The sequence below is a fragment of the Giraffa tippelskirchi genome, chromosome 12, assembly GCF_054371585.1.
Source record: "Giraffa tippelskirchi isolate mGirTip1 chromosome 12, T2T-mGirTip1v1.2.pri, whole genome shotgun sequence".
Lineage (NCBI taxonomy): Eukaryota > Metazoa > Chordata > Mammalia > Artiodactyla > Giraffidae > Giraffa > Giraffa tippelskirchi.
Genome location: NC_137286.1, coordinates 120,121,385 through 120,140,603, shown reverse-complemented (window position 1 = coordinate 120,140,603; position 19,219 = coordinate 120,121,385). Strand labels below are relative to the sequence as shown.

The following is a 19,219-nucleotide window of genomic DNA, read 5'->3' as shown; positions in this document are numbered from 1 at the left end:
CCAACCATCTCATCCTCTGTCGACCCCTTCTCCTCCTGCCCTCAATCTTTCCCAGCATCAGGGTCTTTTCCAATGAGTCAGCCCTTCGCAACAGGTGGCCAAAATATTGGAGTTTCAGCTTCAACATCAGTCTTTCCAATGAACACCCAGGACTGATCTCCTTTAGGATGGACTGGTGGGATCTCCTTGCAGTCCAAGGGACTCTCAAGAGTCTTCTCCAACACCACAGTTCAAAAGCATCAATCTTCTGCACTCAGCTTTCTTTATAGTCCAACTCTCACATCCATACATGACCACTGGAGAAACCATAGCCTTGACTAGATGGACTTTTGTTGGCAAAGTAATGTCTCTGCTTTTTAATATGCTGTCTAAGTTGGTCATAACCTTCCTCCCAAAGAGTAAGCATCTTTTAATTTCATGGCTGCAATCACCATCTGCAGTGATTTTGGAGACCAAAAAAATTAAGTCAGCCACTGTTTCCACTGTTTCCCCATCTATCTGCCATGAAGTGATGGGACCAGATGCCATGATCTTAGTTTTCTGAATGTTGAGCTTTAAGCCAACTTTTTCGCTCTCCTCTTTCACTTTCATCAAGAGGCTCTTTAGTTCTTCTTCGCTTTATCCCAATAAGGGTAGTGTCATCTGCATATCTGAGGTTATTGATGTTTCTCCCGGCAATCTTGATTCCAGCTTGTGCTTCATGCAGCCCAGTGTTTCTCATGATGTACTTTGCATATAAGTTAAATAAGCAGGGTGACAATATACAGCCTTGATGTACTCCTTTTCCTATTTGGAACCAGTCTGTTGTTCCATGTTCAGTTCTAACTGTTGCTTCCTGATCTGCATACAGATTTCTCAAGAGGCAGGTCAGGTGGTCTGGTATTCCCATCTCTTTCAGAATTTTCCACAGTTTATTGTGATCCACACAGTCAAAGGCTTTGGCATAGTCAATAAAGCAGAAATAGATGTTTTTCTGGAACTTCTGTTTCTTTTTTGATGATCCATCAGATGTTGGCAATTTTATCTCTGGTTCCTCTGCCTTTTCTAAAACCAGCTTGAACATCTGGAAGTTCCTGGTTCATATATTGCTGAAGCCTGGCTTGGAGAATTTTGAGCATTACTTTACTAGCGTGTGAGATGAGTGCAATTGTGCGGTAGTTTGAGAATTCTTTGGCATTTCCTTTCTTTGGGATTGAAATGAAAACTGACTTTTTCCAGTCCTGTGACCACTGCTGAGTTTTCCAAATTTGCTGGCATATTGAGTGCAGCACTTTCACACCATAATCTTTTAGGATTTGTAATAGCTCAACTGGAATTCCATCACCTCCACTAGCTTTGTTAGTAGTGATGCTTCCTAAGGCCCACTTGACTTCACATTCCAGATGTCTGGCTTTAGGTGAGTGATCACATCATCATGACTATTTGGGTCGTGAAGATATTTTTTGTACAGTTCTTCTGTGTATTCTTGCCACCTCTTCTTAATATCTTCTGCTTCTGTCAGGTCCATACCATTTCTGTCCTTTATTGAGCCCATCTTTGCATGAAATGTTCCTTTGGTATCTCTAATTTTCTTGAAGAGATCTCTAGTCTTTCCCATTCTATTGTTTTCCTCTATTTCTTTGCATTGATCGCTGAGGAAGGCTTTCTCATCTCTCCTTGCTATTCTTTGAAACTCTGCATTCAAATTGGTTTATCTTTCCTTTTCTCCTTTGCTTTTTGCTTCTCTTCTTTTCACAGCTATTTGTAAGGCCTCCTCAGACAGCCATTTTGCTTTTTTGCGTTTCTTTTTCTTAGGGATGGTCTTGCACCCTGTCTCCTGTACAATGTCATGAACCTCTGTCCATAGTTCATCAGGCACTCTATCAGATTTAGTCCCTTAAATCTATTTCTCACTTACACTGTATAATCATAAGGGATTTGATTTAGGTCATACCTGAATGGTTTAGTGGTTTTCTCCACTGTCTTCAATTTAAGTCTGAATTTGGCAATAAGGAGTTCATGATCTGATCCACAGTCAGCTCCCGGTCTTGTTTTTGCTGACTGTAGAGAGCTTCTCCATCTTTGGCTGCAAACAATATAATCAATCTGATTTCGGTGTCGACCATCTGGTGATCTCCATGTGTAGAGTCTTCTCTTGTGTTGTTGGAAAAGAGTGTGTGCTATGACCAGTGCATTCTCTTGGCAATATTATTAGCCTTTGCCCTGCTTCATTCTGTACTCCAAGGCCAAATTTCCCTGTTACTCCAAGTGTTTCTTGACTTCCTACTTTTGCATTCCAGTCCCCTATAATGAAAAGGACATCTTTTTTGGGTGTTAGTTCTAAAAGGTCTTGTAGGTCTTCATAGAATCGTTCAACTTCAGCTTCTTCAGCATTACTGATCGGGGCATAGACTTGGATCACCATGATATTGAATGGTTTGCCTTGGAAATGAACAGAGATCATTCTGTCATTTTTGAGATTGCATCCAAGTACTGCATTTTGGACTCTTTTGTTGACTATGATGGCTACTCCATTTCTTCTAAGGGATTCCTGCCCACAGTATGCTTATACACATTTAAATTCACTAGGAAAAATCTTTTAAGAACCCAATAGTTTCATGGCAAAAGATGACTAGTCACTTCATAAACATAACACTTGTTATCAACTATTTGGGAAATGATCAACCTCATAAGTCATCAAACAATGCCAAAGGCAGTATAGTACCACTCCAGCTCATCCAAAAATTTACCTCCTACAAAGGTGTTTAGGCAACTATATACCACTCTGGGGTTCAGTGCTATGAAACCAGAACTTTCCCACATCAGTCCCTTCCTGAGAGGACCACAACCTGTATAAATTTTTTAGAAGCAGCTTGACAGCATGCCCTTTGGCGGATGTGCTGGATTGGTACTCACTCAACAGCCACTCCTATCTCCTTCTTCACTAAAATAGCTCCCTAACCTGCTAAACTGCCAAAGCCAGAAAACTGAAAATTCGTATTCCAGAGTTTCTGGTAGCCACGATTCTCATATGATTTGAGTTGGTATGGGCTTCCTAGGTGACGCTAGTGTTAAGGAAGCTGCTTGTCAATGCAGGAGACATCAATTTCACACGCCTGGTGGGATTTGGAAAGCAGATGGGAAGCAGTGGCCATTCTTGGCTGCTGTGGCATATCTTCTGGCAAGAACAGATGTGGAGACATTTGGGTTTATAGTGACAGGGTGACAAGAATGGCCAATATTCCCCCACTGGCTTTATGGGTTTCGAATACGGGGCATTCATTAGCTAGCATGGGTTTTAGCTGGCACAGTGTGGTTTTGCACATGGCAACTGTTGTGGCCATGTTTCGGCTCACCAGGTGGCTTCCTGACCATTCCTAGTAGAGGTATCGGTCCCCTTGCTGGCCCATTTCTGAGCACGACATTGAGACTTATTCCTCGAAGCTCAACCTAGATCCTCTCTCCAAATTCTGTAAGCCTTTTAATGCCTTACTATCAATCTTTTCTACTATTCTCTATGGTTCTGTTCTCTGACTAAACCCTCGTTGACACATGCATCAGAAGTGTATGAAAGGGTCATATTGTTGTCCCAGTCATTCCGCTTCTGGACTCCAGTTTATTTAATACCTAAGAAGTACAAGATTTATTAGCAAAAATATGCATAACTGTACAATAAAAATTTGAAACTAATCAACAATGGGGACTATTTAAGTAAATTGTGGGACATTCATTCAGTATGGTGGAAACTGCTGCTAATAATAATAGTATGAGCCCTGCTCTCCTGTCTCTAGATCTTTGCTCACATGCTGTACTTTTCAGAAAACACCAGACCCCTACGCCTATGGTTTCCTCTCTTTTGTCTAGTTACTATGGTTCTTACTTGTCCCTCAAATATTTATTGAGTATATACTATATGCCAAATGACCATCTAGACACTGCATTAACAGCAGCAAAAAAATAAAAACAAAAATTCATGTACCATGAAACTCAGGCTCTAGATAAGGAAACAGCTTACAAAAACATTTTAAGTAATATATATGGCATATCACATGCCATATATTTCTCCTTTAGGGAAACTCCTATGAGTCCTCAAAACTGGGTTTGGTATCTCTTCCTCCCTTAGCAGTCTCAGTTCATATTACAAGTTGTATACATCACTGTTGTTGTTGTTCGGTCAATAAGTCATGTTTGACTTTTTGTGACCCCCATGGACTGCAGCATGTCAGACTCCCCTATCTTTCACTACCTCCTGGAGTTTGCTCAAATTCATGAAATTATATTTTTACTGGCAAGACACTTTTTGACAATAAGCTCTTTGAAGGCAGGGCCTTATCTCTTTTGCTTAGTCTATCCTGGTATATAGTCATCATTCAATAAATGCACTAATTCCATAAAGAGATGAATGATGTTTTAAATATTTTTTAATGAATTGAGAAAATTGCTATAATGAGAATAATAATGGAAAAAGAATTAAACTTCAAAATGTTATGCACTACAAAATGATGATAATTATTGAAGCTGGGTGAGGGGTTCATGGGAGTTTAGTTTTCTTTTTACTTTTGCATAAAAGTTTAGGAAAATGTTACCCCAAATTTAATACCACTTATGTCAAGAACACACTACACAGGAAAAAAAATAAAAGAAATACCTTAAAATATTGAGGCTGTTATTATAGACTGTTGAGTATTTTTGCTGTGGTTGGTAGAATTCGAAGTTAACCCATGTTTGTGTATAGTCCTCTCCCCTTGCGTGTTAGCTGGACCTGTGAATATGATGAGATACCTTATCTATGATTTAGTTACATTATATGGCAAAGGTGAGGAGATTTTGCAGTGATAACCAAAGCCCTTTATCAGCTGAGTTCACCAAAAGGGAGATGATCCTGGGTGGGCCTGGTCTAATCAGGTTAGTCCTTTGAAAGCGGGCCCATATCTTCCCTGAAAGGTGAAATGCCTGTGGCTTGAAGAAGTTAGGCAGCTGCAGGAAATGAGTTTTGATAACAACCATTTGGAGTCATACCATAAACCTCAGATGAGACCACAGTCCTAGTGACACCATGAAGGCAGCCTCGAGCAGAGGACCCAGCTGAACTGTTCCCAGACTCCTGACCTACAGAAACTGTGAGATATTAAATGTATGTTGTTTCAAGCTACTGTGTATATGCTAAGTCACTTCAATCACGTCCAACTCTTTGCTACCCTATGAACTGTATATAGCCCACCAGGCTCCTCTGTCCATGGGATTCTCTAGGCAAGAATACTGGTATGGGTAGCCATTCTCTTCTCTTCAGGGGATCTTCCCAATCCAGGGATCGAACCTGCATCTCATTATGTCTCTTGCATTGGCAGGTGGGTTCTTCACCACTAGCGCCACCTGGGAAGCCCCTTCAAGCTACTAGGCCTGTGGTAATTTGTCATGCGTTGATAGAAAGTGAATTCATTTCCTTTCCACTTTTCTAAGTTTTCCAGATTTTCTTTAGTAAATATGCTTACTTTATAACAGAATAAAAAGCTTTTTACAACAAAAATAAAACTAGTATAGATAATATGTAGGCCAGGTCATATCTTGGAGAAAAGTGAAATGACATTATTTTTCTTAATGTTGTTAGCAAAGAACTACATTAAACAGGAGGAAATCTTCTCTTTGTACTTTAATGTTTGGGATCAAATCCAAAGTTTCCTAGATCAAGGTCAAAAGCTTTACTCTGTGTAATGAAACTGAGCGGGCTCTGAAAATAAAAGTGCTGAAAGATAAACTTTTGCACAAATCATTCCTGCCTTATTGTTCTAAACTTCCTTAAAACCACCCTAACAAACAGATTTTAATCTCAGTTTAACAGCAACACCAAGAAGACTACCCCACTGATTAATGACAATAAAACAATGGAAAAGGAAGCCATTCATGAAACAAATGATGTAACAATCAGTCAAGCTATGGAGAATAGTATTCAAACACTACCAAGTACTTGACTCTCTAGCATCATTCCATGGAGACCAGCTGAACTGTTAAATACTTTAATATCAAATGTATCAGTGCAAAAGATCACAGTTTTAAGTAGGTGGTGGTGGTTTAGTCCGTTAAGTCCTGTTCAACTCTTGCAACCCCATGAACTGGAGCCTGCCAGGCTCCTCTGTCCATGGGATTCTCCAGGCAAGAATACTGGAGTAGGTTGCCATTTCCTTTCCCAGGGGATCTTCCCGACCCAGGAATCAAACCCAGGTCTCCTGCATTACAGGCAGATTCCTTACTGACTGAGCTATGAGGAAAGATGTATCAAGTACGATGAGAACTCAAATATATAATGTGGTATTGACTGATCACCCACAATGAGATGGATTCGCTATGTGGCCTGCTTAGCTTAAATCCTATATAGAAACACAAAAACTTTCTCTCCAACACCAATTTGCCATCTGCATCTGCCAAACAGACACATTTGACATGGAGATGGGATAGACAATTATCATCCTTGCATCTTTCAAGCCCCTGCTGGTGACTTTCTGATTCCTTCCACTATGTGAAAACGGTTATTCATTTGCATGTTTTGCATTTGGTATTATCTATTATTTCATTATTCTCTCAATCTGTCTTTACATTGGTCACCTCAAGAGGTCTAGGACCCCCACAGCAGCCCCTAATTCCTCAATTTTAATCCCAGTTGGCTCTATGAGAAATGAAGCAAACCCTTCACTGCCACACTAAACCTGACTTTTTTTTTCCCATGGCAGGTCAAGAAGCAACAGTTAGAACTGGACATGGAACAACAGACTGGTTCCAGACTGGGAAAGGAATATGTCAAGGCTGTACACTGTCACCCTGCTTATTTAACTTATATGCAGAGTACATCATGAGAAACGCTGGGCTGGAAGAAGCACAAGCTGGAATCAAGATTGCTGGGAGAATATCAGTCGCCTCAGATATGCAGATGACACCACCCTTATGGCAGAAAGTGAAGAACTAAAGAGCCTCTTGATGAAAGTGAAAGAGGAGAGTGGAAAAGTTGGTTTAAAACTCAACATTCAGAAAACTAAGATCATGGCATCTGGTCCTATCACTTCATGGCAAATAGATGGGGAAACAATGGAAACAGTGGCTGACTTTATTTTTTGGTCTCCAAAATCACTGCAGATGGTGATGCAGCCATGAAATTAAAAGACACTTGCTCCTTGAAGGAAAAGCTATGACCAACCTAGACAGCATATTAAAAAGCAGAGACATTACTTTACCAACAAAGGTCCATCTAGTCAAAGCTATGGTTTATCCAGTAGTCACGTATGAATGTGAGAGTTGGACTCTAAAGAAAGCTGAGCACCGAAGAATTGATGCTTTTGAACTGTGGTGTTGGAGGAGACTCTTTGAGAGTTCCTTGGACTGCAAGGAGATCCAACCAGTCCATCCTAAAGGAAATCAGTCCTGAATACTCATTGGAAGGACTGATGCTGAAGCTGAAACTCCAATAGTTTGGCTACCTGATGCGAAGAACTGACTCATTGGAAAAGACCCTGATGCTGGGAAAGACTGAAGGCGGGAGGAGAAGGGGATGACAGAGGATGAGATGGTTGGATAGCATCACCAACGTGATGGACATGAGTTTGGGTAGGCTCTGGGAGCTGGCGATGGACAGGGAGGCCTGGTGTGCTGTAGTCCATGGGGTCACAAAGAGTCAGACGCAACTGAGTGACTGAACTGAACTGAACCTGCCATACCATATATTTGACTTATTAATTTGTCTTATTCCTCTTGGACTTTTGCTCCATCAAGGCAGAATTTTTGTTTGTTTTGTTCCCTCATAAATGACAACTGCCATGGTGTCTGACATAAAGCAGACATTCAATAAAAATTGTTTAATGAGTGGATTAAGTATTTTTTGAAAACCATTAGGAAGAATTCCAGGGGCTTCCACTGGGCTCTTCTTATCACAATAACCTTTGTTTTATGTGTCAGTGTCAATAAAGGGATTTTGCAGTTGCTGAGGAGTTTTAATTGTAATCGTAAAATCAGTAACAAAGGTGAGTCCAGGTTCAGCTGATATAGATTCAGTTCAAAACTCTATTTATTACCTGATCCCTATAAGCCCTCATCCTAACTGATAGTCACAGTGGGGTTCTGGCCCCTCAGAAATTAGTGTTAACTCAGAGAAACTTGTGTACTATACCTGAAAAGTCTAGGCACTTCATTTTCCCAATGTTGTCATCCCAATAGCTGAAAGTCCCTTTGCAGAAGAGGCTGGAAGAAATACATACTTACAATAGTGGCATTGAATTCTTTTTCAAGGCAGTGTAGCTTTCCTTTGGTTTGTTTAGTTGCTAAGTCATGTCCGACTCTCTGTGACCCCATGTGTGCCTGCCAGGCTCCTCTGTCCATGGGATTTCCCAGGCAGGAATACTGGAAGGGACTGCCATTTCCTTCTCTGGGGGATCTTTCTGACCCAGGGATCAAACCCACGTCTCCTGCATTGGCAGGCTGGTTCTTTACTTCTGAGCCACCAGGGAAGCCCTGCCTTCCTTTCAGTATTGAGAATTTAAGTTTGGAAACTGGGTATAAAGGCCAACACTTTCTTATGTAGTAGTTCAAGTTGGACCTCTGATTACTATACCTAGAGTTTTTGGGGGTCTGACTGGTGTTGGTACTGTTTGACAAATCAAATGTTTTCTTGGCAGGTTGTATACATAGTTCATTCCTAGAATACCATGAGTGATTAGCAAATACCAACACTCTCTGGGGATTGGACTGCTTTGATTACCACACTGGCTCAGCCTCTCCTTCCCCTGATGGCCACCCAAACCCCAATTTCCTCCAACATTTATGGCTGCTACGTGGCTTCTGCCACTCTGGGATTCTAGTATCAAAGTGAAATCAGAGAGCTCATTTTGACTGTGCCTCCTTTCACTTCATCTAGGTCCACAAAGAGCAGCTTCTATAGGGATATTCCAAAAGACTGAGTGCTCTTCACCAATGAATTTCTCAATGCTTGGCTCTGTGAGGAGGACTTGGGGCCACAGTTAGGAGTTATGTAAATGGATTGCATACAAGAAACTCACTCCCACTTCCCTACATCTCTAAGTCTTAATTTCCTCTTCTTTATATTACACCAGGAATGTCTAGATCACTGTTCAGCCCAAATTTTGTCAGTAGACTACAAAAAGTAACTAAAATCACCCCCAGTTCAATACAGAATTGCATATAAGTGCACGTACAAACTGTGACACATTTTGGGGCTTCACTGGTGGTTCAGACAGTAAAGAATCTGCCTCCAAAGCAGGAGATGTAGGTTTGATCCCTGGGTTGGGACGATTCCCTCTAGAAGGAAATGGCAACCCACTCTAGTATTCCTGCCTGGGAAATCCCATGGACAGAGGACCCTGGTGGGCTACAGTCCATGGAGTCACAAAGAGTCGGACACGACTGAGCAACTAACGCTTGCCTTGCATGCACAAACTGGGACACATTCTGCTTCATCTCAATCACATTCCTCCATCCTTGGTTAACAATTCTGATAATTCATTCCCATCTGTATCAGCTGGATTTTTGCAAATATAAGCGAACAAAATCTTGTAATTCTTTTGGATTGTCTTTACAAAAGCCGATAGGGCTCACACTGGTGGGGTCAGAATGGATTTGCATTGTCCCTGATGGTTTGAATGCTGAATACCTAGCTTCTCTCACTGGTCTCCACCTGATGTTGGGACCTGTGCTTAGCCTCCTGTGTTAGCTGAAATTGGAATTTCCATGTAAGGGACAAGGGAAGGTTATAAAATTGACATAAGCAACTTGGAGGCTAAATCTTTGAGTGTGCATTCCAACTGTGGAGAAGAGAGATTAATCTTTCAGCACTGTTTTAGAAAGTGACTGGTTTTCAGTGGTGTCTTGAGCTGAGAGTTAAAAACTTTGAGAAGAATGGGGTAGGAGGGACATTCAAGAGGGAGGGGACATATGTTTACCTATGGCTGATTCATGTTGATATATGGCAGAAACCAAAACAATATTGAAAAGCAATTATCCTCCAATTAAAAATCAATTCAGTTCAGTTGCTCAGTCATGTCCGACTCTTTGCGACCCCATGGATTGCAACATACCAGGCTTCCCTGTCCATCACCAAGTCCTGGAGCTTGCTCAAACTCATGTCCATCAAGTTGGTGATGCCATCCAACCATCTCATCCTCTGTTACCTTTTCCTCCCGGCTTCAATCTTTCCCAGCATCAGGGTCTTTTTCAATGAGTCAGTTCTTCACATCAGGTGGCCAAAGTATTGGAGTTTCAGCTTCAGCATCAGTCCTTCCAATGAATATTCAGGACTGATTTCCTTTAGGACAGACTGGTTGGATCTCCTTGTAGTCCAAGGGACTCCCAAGAGTGTCCAACACCACAGTTCAAAAGCATCAATTCTCCGGTGCTCAGCTTTCTTTATAGTCCAACTCTTACATCCATACATGACTACCGGAAAAACCATAGCTTGGACTAGACGGATCTTTGTCTGCAAACTAATGCCTCTGCTTTTTAATATGCTGTCTAAATTTGTCATAGCTTTTCTTCCAAGGAGCAAAAATACTTTGAGTTTTTCATTTTCTGCTAGTAAACTGTCCATTGCTACACAACACAGTCCTTGAATTCTTCCCTTCAACTGTCTTCTTATAGTAATCATTATCTCACAAATCAGACTTCAATGGAACTGTCACTCAAGGGGACAGGGGGTGATCTTTTGAACACCTGGGGTTTTGTTTGTTTGTTTGTTTTTTTCATAAATGTCAGTGGCTGTTCAGGTCCAATTTCTTAACAGCAACTTGATTTCCATTTCCCCTTACCTACTCCCAGAACAGGTAATTAATTCCAGGCTTCCCTAGCGGCTCAGTTGGTAAAGAATCTGCCCACAGTGCAGGAGAACCCTGCAACGTGCAAGACCCAAGTTCAATCTCTGGGTCAGGAAGATCTCCTGGAGGAGGAAACGGCAACCCACTCCAGTATTCTTGCCTGAAGAATCCCATGGACAGAGGAGCCTGGCAGGCTACAGTCCATGGGGTTGCAAAAGGTCAGATACGACTGAGCGATTAATACGTCCCCTATTTTTCTGAAGGTCTATTGCTGGCAACCTCTCCTGGCACAACTCTTAGTAACAGTCAGGGCTTCGGGATGCTAATAAAAGAAACCAACTCTGCTGAATTAAAGCAGGAGTGGAGGTTGTTTAAAAGATGCTGGATAGTTCACATATTCTCTGAAAGGGCTAGAGCAGCACATTCAGGAATTTTACAGCCAGAAACAATTCTCAAAGGCAAACCACAGGACTCATCAATTAAAGACATCGTGACACTTCTGCTCGGCACAGACTTCTCAGCACATTCAGGCAGCATCAGGACCAGAATCTGGATTCTGTCCTGGGAGCCACTGTCACTGTGGTCTTTGGCAATCAAATATGGTTGTCGTTGCTGTCCCCCATCCCTTGCATGCATGCTAAGTTGTTTCAGTCATGTCTGACTCTTTGGAACACCATGGACAGTAGCCCATCAGGCTCCTCAATCCATGGAAATTTCCCAGGCAAGAATACTGGAGTGGGTTGCCATTTCCTTCTCCAGGGGATCTTCCTGATCCAGGGATCGAACCTGCATCTCTTATGTCTCCTGGCATTAGCAGGTGGATTCTTTACCACTAGCACCACCTGGGAAGGTCATATGTTGTCCAAATATATTCCGGGAGGCCCCTGCTTATTGGTGTCACTGGTGATAGATTCACAGTCTGGAGATCAAGTGGATCTGATTGGCAGAGCATAGGTCTGTGCCCTAACTGCAAGGAGCCTGGCAAGGCTCTGAGGAAGAACATTTCCCAGACACAGAAAATGCGTCCTGATGCTGAGATGGACACCCTCATACTTTATTTAGCTTTATACTATCTTATTAAGCTTTATTTATATTAATAAGAACTGGCAGGGTCTATGGTTACAGACAGCTCAGGTTTGAATTTGTACACTTTCTTCACTTTCTATATGATCTAGACAAGTCAACCTCTTGTTTTCCTTCATGAGCAAAATGGATGTGAAAACTTTCTTGCTGGAATGAGAAGTAATGTGTAAGGCCAGATGTTTAAACAATGAAAGCTGTTACTTAAAAACACTAATCAAAATAGAAACTATTTTAAAAGGGTTCATTTTAGTAAAAACATTTTATTTTTTATTGAATTTTTCATATATGTATGCTTTTACTTCCCAATTAGATTAGAGACCATGTGGGAATAATGCAGCCATTATTCCCACTGCATTACATACTTACACACACGGTTAATAAATGAACTAAGGTCCCAGACCTCATAAATCAAAACAGCAATGTTTCATTCTAAAGCAGTGCATCAAATAGTATGTAAGTATAGGGTACATCACACTCCAGCTTTGACGTGGGTTCCTCCTCCACTGATGACTGCAACTTGACAAGTGCATTGCGCCATATTACACAGGGCTCTACATAAAAGAACAGGGAGCATAAATGACACCAAATGGGTCATCACTATCATAAGCAACTCAAACAAAAGTTTCAACTATCTTAACCAAGTCAATTCAAGGAGAAACATATGGCCCATATCTGGAAATAATATAATCATAGCAAAAAGGTAATATATTTTTGTACACCTCCAAGATATGAATCATGCCAAAAGAATTGGCTTGTATTAATTTAAAAAAAACAGTGAAAAGTTTTTGATAGATACAGTTTTCTAACACTTTCCAGTATTGAAAAATACTCCTGCCAGAATAACTTCCTAAAGTATAAATCTGATCATTTCATTATCCTCCTCAAATTCCCCATTGATCCTCAAAATAGACCCTACACTTCCTGGAATGGAGATTATTCATGAAGGACATGTAAATAAAATCTGATTTAAATTTCAAAAAATTTCTCCTCCAGAAATATACTGTGTTCATGGATTGGAAGAATTAATATAGTGAAAATGAGTATACTACCCAAACCAATCAATAGATTCAATGCAATCCCTATCAAGCTACCAACGGTATTTTTCACAGAACTAGAACAAATAATTTCACAATTTGTATGGAAATATAAAAAACCTCGAATAGCCAAAGCAATCTTGAGAAAGAAGAATGGAACTGGAGGAATCAACCTGCCTGACTTCAGGCTCTACTACAAAGCCACAGACATCAAGACAGTATGGTACTGGCACAAAGACAGAAATATAGATCAATGGAACAAAATAGAAAGCCCAGAGATAAATCCACGCACCTATGGACACCTTATCTTCGACAAAGGAGGCAAGAATATGCAATGGAGAAAAAACAATCTCTTTAACAAGTGGTGCTGGGAAAACTGGTCAACCACTTGTAAACAAATGAAACTAGAACACTTTCTAACACCATACACAAAAATAAACTCAAAATGGATTAAAGATCTAAACGTAAGATCAGAAACTATAAAACTCCTAGAGGAAAACGTAGGCAAAACACTCTCCGATATAAATCACAGCAGGATCCTCTATGACCCACCTCCCAGAATATGGGAAATAAAAGCAAAAATAAACAAATGGGACCTAATTAAAATTAAAAGCTTTTACACAACAAAGGAAACTATAAGCAAGATGAAAAGACAGCCTTCAGAATGGGAGAAAATAATAGCAAATGAAGCAATGGATAAACAATTAATCTCAAAAATATACAAGCAACTCCTGCAGCTCAATTCCAGAAAAATAAATGACCCAATCAAAAAATGGGCCAAAGAACTAAACAGACATTTCTCCAAAGAAGACATACAGATGGCTAACAAACACATGAAAATATACCCAACATCACTCATTATCAGAGAAATGCAAATCAAAACCACAATGAGGTACCATTTCACACCAGTCAGAATGGCTGCTATCCAAAAGTCTACAAGCAATAAATGCTGGAGAGGGTGTGGAGAAAAGGGAACCCTCCTACACTGTTGGTGGGAATGCAAACTAGTACAGCCACTATGGAGAACAGTGTGAAGATTCCTTAAAAAACTGGGAATAGAACTTCCATATGACCCAGCAATCCCACTGCTGGGCATACACATCAACGAAACCAGAATTGAAAGAGACACGTGTACCCCAATGTTCATCGCAGCACTGTTTATAATAGCCAGGACACGGAAGCAGCCTAGATGCCCATCAGCAGATGAGTGGATAAGGAAGCTGTGGTACATATACACAATGGAATATTACTCAGCCATTAAAAAGAATACATTTGAATCAGTTCTATCGAGATGGATGAAACTGGAGCCCATTATACAGAGTGAAGTAAGCCAGAAAGAAAAACACCAATATAGTATACTAATGCATATATACGGAATTTGAAAGATGGTAACGATAACCCTATATGTGAGACAGAATAAGAGACACAGATGCATAGAACAGCCTTATGGACTCTGAGGGAGAAGGTGAGGGTGGGACGTTCTGGGAGAATAGCATTGAAACATGTATATTATCATATGTGAAAGAGAATACCATTCCAGGTTCGATGCAGGAGACAAATGCTCAGGGCTGGGGCAATGGGATGACCCAGAGGGATGGGATGGGGAGGGAGGAGGGAGGGGGGTTCAGGATGGGGAACACATGTAAACCCATGGCTGAGTCATGTCAATGTATGGCAAAAACCACTACAATATTGTAAAGTAATTAGCCCCCAACTAAAATAAATAAATTAAAAAAAAATTTCTCCTCCACTTACCCAGTGCTAGAGAATAGATTTTTTTTTTCAACTGTCTCTAACAAATATCAAAGATTCTACAATGATTCAACTAGGAGAGGAAATACATCCTCCTATTTCCACTCCTATGGAATGGCTTGGCACATCATATGACCTCTTTAAGTTCAGTTTGCACATTTACAAAATGAAGAAATTGAACAGTGTTTTCTGCATTTCTGGGGCTTTCCTGGTGGCTCAGATGGTAAAGAATCTGCTGCAGTGCAGGAGACTCAGGTTTGATCCCTGGATTGGGAAGATCCCTTGGAGAAGGGAATGGCTACCCACTCCAGTATTTTTGCCTGGAGAATTTCATGGACAGAGGAGCATGGAGAGCTACAGCCCATGGGGTCACAAAGAGCCACAACTGAGCAACTAACATTTGGCTCTCACTTTGCAGCCCTAAAAGAGTGTCAGCTGTCCTTGGCAAAGTCTATTTGCCCATGCTCTGCTCCCACCTAAGTGGATTCTGTTTCCATTTGGCTTGATTGATCAAGGTAATCAGCCAAAGAAGGTAAAACAAAATTGTAAAGTTACCAAGTCTAAGTCACATAAGGAAAAAATGGTCATTTAGCACTTCTATGATGCTTTAAGATGTTTTCAAACAATGTTTGGCCATTAACACAGATTGTGGTTAAGAAGACCCTGAGATGAAAGAAATTGCCATTGACAAAATTGGTCCAGCAAGTCAAATGCAGAGAAAATGACATTTCTAATAGGTGAATGATCCCATGAATGACTAGAGGAGCCAGACATATTTTGGGTATGAGTCTCACTTGGACAAGGAACACCAGAGTTGAGCCCTACTACATGGGTCCTCACCCCTTCTCTAGTCCACTCATCCCGGCTCACCTGGAGCTAGGATGATGACTCTCCCACCTGACACCAGGGACCACTATTTTGACACGTCCATACATCCCTCCTTGTTACAATTAGGTAATTCATCCAACCTTCCCCACGCCTTTGTTAGACATGCCAGTGTTTCACACAACTCCCCAAATAAATGATCAAAATCCTTCTCCTTCATCCTCATTACCTTTCTGGATCCCGTTCTCTGCCTGGTTCTGCTCTGATCACACTGGGCTCTCTTCCTTCTCACACGTGGTGGATGCCTCTGAGTGTTTCCCCTTCCACCCTTCTCCTCCCTGGACTACTCCCACCCATCATGTGTCTGTCCAGCTCCATTTCTGCCTCTCCCTACTCCCCTAGCCCTACATTTCCCCCTCATGGCTCTCCAAACTTGGAGCTTTATCTTCAAATGGGTGCTTCATTGCAAGTTTTAGCCTGGCGATCCCAGACACATCTCCCTCCCTCTATTCAGATATTAACCAGATTAGAGGTGATGACATTGAACAGAGTCTAAATCTTCACTTTGGGTCAGGAAATAACTTGTGAAATTTCAGAATAAAGCTTTTAAATAGTAATAACCCATTGGAAATGGCATGTCTGAAAATTAATAAGGGTTTGGTTGAAAACATAATGGAATCATACTTTATTCAAAAAATATATTGAGTGCCTAATAGTCTAGAGATAAAAAGATAAATTCTTGAGTTTAAAAAGTGTATAGCCTACTGAGAGAGGTAGACATGCAAATAACTAGATCATAAGGGCAAAATTGCTGCAGCAGATATATGATTTGGGTGGAAAAAAATGGAAAGCAAAATCTATCATGGTTTTTACTGGATTGTATTAAAGTTGTGTGTTTATGCCTTTGCTTCTCCCTTTAGATTGTAGGCTGTTGAGTAATCAAACTGTGTCTCTGACATCTTTGATTTTTCTAGTATTTAGAAAAATACTACATCTTGCATACAGAAGTCACTCAGTAAGTCCTGACCTGAATTATTAGTCCCACATAGGGCAAGAGGAAAATTCATGGGTGGGTTTGCAGAGATGGTAACATCTGAGCTGGATCTTGAAAGGTGAAGTGGAATTTCCTGTGACCATAAAGGAATAGAATAGCATTTGAAAAAAATCATGGGAGACATAAAATAGTAATAGTAACAGGTAACATACAATATGCCATGAACTATGCTCAGCATATGCATTGTCATTATATACATTATCATTCTGTTGTTTCACCTAAATGATGTTGGTACAATTTTTACGAATGAGGAAAGTGAGTACATAGTGGTTAAAAAACATGTCCAAGGTCACCCAGTTAAGCTGAGGTTCGAATGTCAAGGACACCCATGATTTTCCGATTCCAAAGCTCACTACTTGCTCTTCCAGAACTGAGCCAGCTCCAGCATCCCAGCACCTATGGTCACCAGTTGTCTCCACCTCCTGATACTTTCATGATACTTCTCTAAGTCCCACCGTCTCTTTGAGTCTTATCTCATCTTTGTTTCTCTCTGCTATTGTTTCTCCCTTTCCACTGCTTTCTATTTCTCTGTTATGTGTGTCTCCCATTCATGCTCTTCAGGAGAGCATCTCATTGTGTGGCAGAGAAGAACAAACCTGACTCCGTATTGGTTCTATTCCTTGAGCTCCAACCTTTGTGCTCTGTTGCCTGTACTTAGCCATGGTGGCCCTGCACCTTCGTAAAACAATATTGCCTCTAGTCTGAAATATTCAGCATAGCTATTCTCAGGGCTCTGACCCATGAAGGTATAATACTTCCCCATTCATACAGAGATAAAAAAATTTGCAGAACAGACAATAACATTTGTCTTGTTAGAGGTTTATCGAAACACTATAAACACCAAACCTATGTGGACAGCTGCAAGAACAAAGGATTCCATCATCAGAAAATTTATAACAACCAGCCACACCTCTTCCCCTTTTTGTATAAAAGAAGCCTGAATTATAACTCACCTAAGATGATTCTTTGGGACACAAGTCTACCATCTTTTCAGTCAGCTGGGTTCCCAAGTAAAGTCCTATTCCTTGCCCCAACAACTCATCTCTCAGTTTTTTGGCCCATCATGTGGCTAGCAGTACAAATTCAGACTCAGTACCAATTGCGTTGGAGAACCAACTATGTTAGAGAACCAACTAGAGTCACCATCTGTTGGTTTGGGTTGTCCAGCACCCAACTCCTAGGAGCAATCCAATCCCCTTTTGCGGGAATCTCCTATTATGTGTAGTTGTAAGGACAGAACCTGCTTCCCACACAGTAGCCAATGAACCAACGCGCTCTCTTCCCACCCAGCCCACTTACGGAGCAAGCCTGCCATTCAGCCTAAGCCAGTCAGACAAGACAGCTGCAAACACAGCTGCAGACCACTGCCTCGGAGGAGCAGCAGAAGCAGCCAACAGAACACACTTCTCTTCCTGTACTACACTTGCTGCAGTCTTCACAGCAGAGCTCTTCAGAGCTCCTTGGCTTTTGCCTCTTTTCTAAGTCAGGTCCTCTAGACCCCTATGAATGTGTGAACCACAGACATCCTTCTAGTGAATATCCTGCTGAGGTTAAATTAGGCAGGATCATTTGCTATTGCTTGCAAGGAGGAATTCAAACAGGACTCAGACATCATGTAGTTTTGGCTCTCACATTTGAGCTGCCTTTGGTAACAGCCTTTTTTTTTTTTGAAAGTCCCTTGACAGTGTCCGACTCTTTGTGACCCCATAGACTATAGCCTGCCAGACTCCTCTGTCCATGGAATTCTCCAGGCAAGAATACTGGATTGGGTAGCTGCTCCCTTCTTCAGGGGATCTTCCCAACCGAGATATCAAACCCAGGTCTCCCACACTGCAGGCGGATTCTTTACCATCTGAACCACCATGGAAGCCCACAGCCTTTACATCTGCTGCCTTTGACTACAGCCCCCATCATAATCCAGTTCCCTGAGGCCAGGGTGGTAGGGCCAAGGCACTGAAAACATGGTGGCTTCTATCAGAGGAGTCACCTGTGGCCTCCCTGTGCACGAGGGAGCTGGGAGCTGCTGCTTGGAATTTCATGGGCCCTAAGTCCATCCTCTGGAAGAGATGGTGTCAGGTTTATATGCTGAGAGAATGGAGTCAGTGACGAGTCGGAGATTGAAGATGTATCAAGAGAGAAGAGATAAGGTTTGAGCAAGGGCCCTGAGGAAAGAGGACTGAAGAGGAGGGATGGGTCTTGGAAAATCAGCCTCCTTGCCCTCCTCCCAAACCCCGCTCTGAGACGGCAGAGGATGGTGTGTTTGCTCACTGGTAGGAACTTGAAGGAGTTCCTGTAAATAGTCTATTTGCTCTGTGAGGTAACAGCCAAGGTAATCTGCTGACAGTGAGTGTAGGGAGTTCAGGAGAGGATTTGAAGAGGGGAATGAAGACTTTGAAAAGCCACAGTAAGGAAGGGGGGGCTCCTGGAAACTGGAAAAACTGAGCTGCATTGAGGCAACTGCTTCTATTTGCCTTTGCTAACAGCAATTACCCCCTTCACAGATGTGTTTTCAACAAAGACCCAGACAAAGGAAAACACAATTTTTCAACACAAAGCCTGAAACTTGGCAAAATCCCGCACATTTCACAAAACAGGAGACCTTTAACCTAGCTTCTCAGTTTTGCAATTTTGCAGCTTTGGGACTTTTCAGAGTGACCTCTTTTTCTGGCCCAGAAGACCAAAATTAT

The 19,219-nt window shown here is 41.5% G+C and overlaps 1 protein-coding gene across 17 annotated transcripts in view; it reads right to left on the bottom strand.

Moving 5' to 3' along the window:
• Positions 1-19,219, bottom strand: part of SCEL (sciellin) — a 344,029-nt gene that overhangs the window by 162,145 nt on the left and 162,665 nt on the right. For 3 of the 17 annotated variants that reach the window (XM_081550024.1, XM_081550028.1, XM_081550032.1), the window contains exon 3: positions 4,628-4,741. The exons of 13 other annotated variants lie outside the window; for them this stretch is intronic. The gene's annotated coding sequence lies outside the window, so the exon portion shown is untranslated. Of the gene's footprint in view, positions 1-4,627; positions 4,742-8,131; positions 8,203-16,505; positions 16,606-19,219 lie in introns of all 17 variants that reach the window. One more of the 17 variants, XM_081550037.1, reaches the window with a different exon arrangement.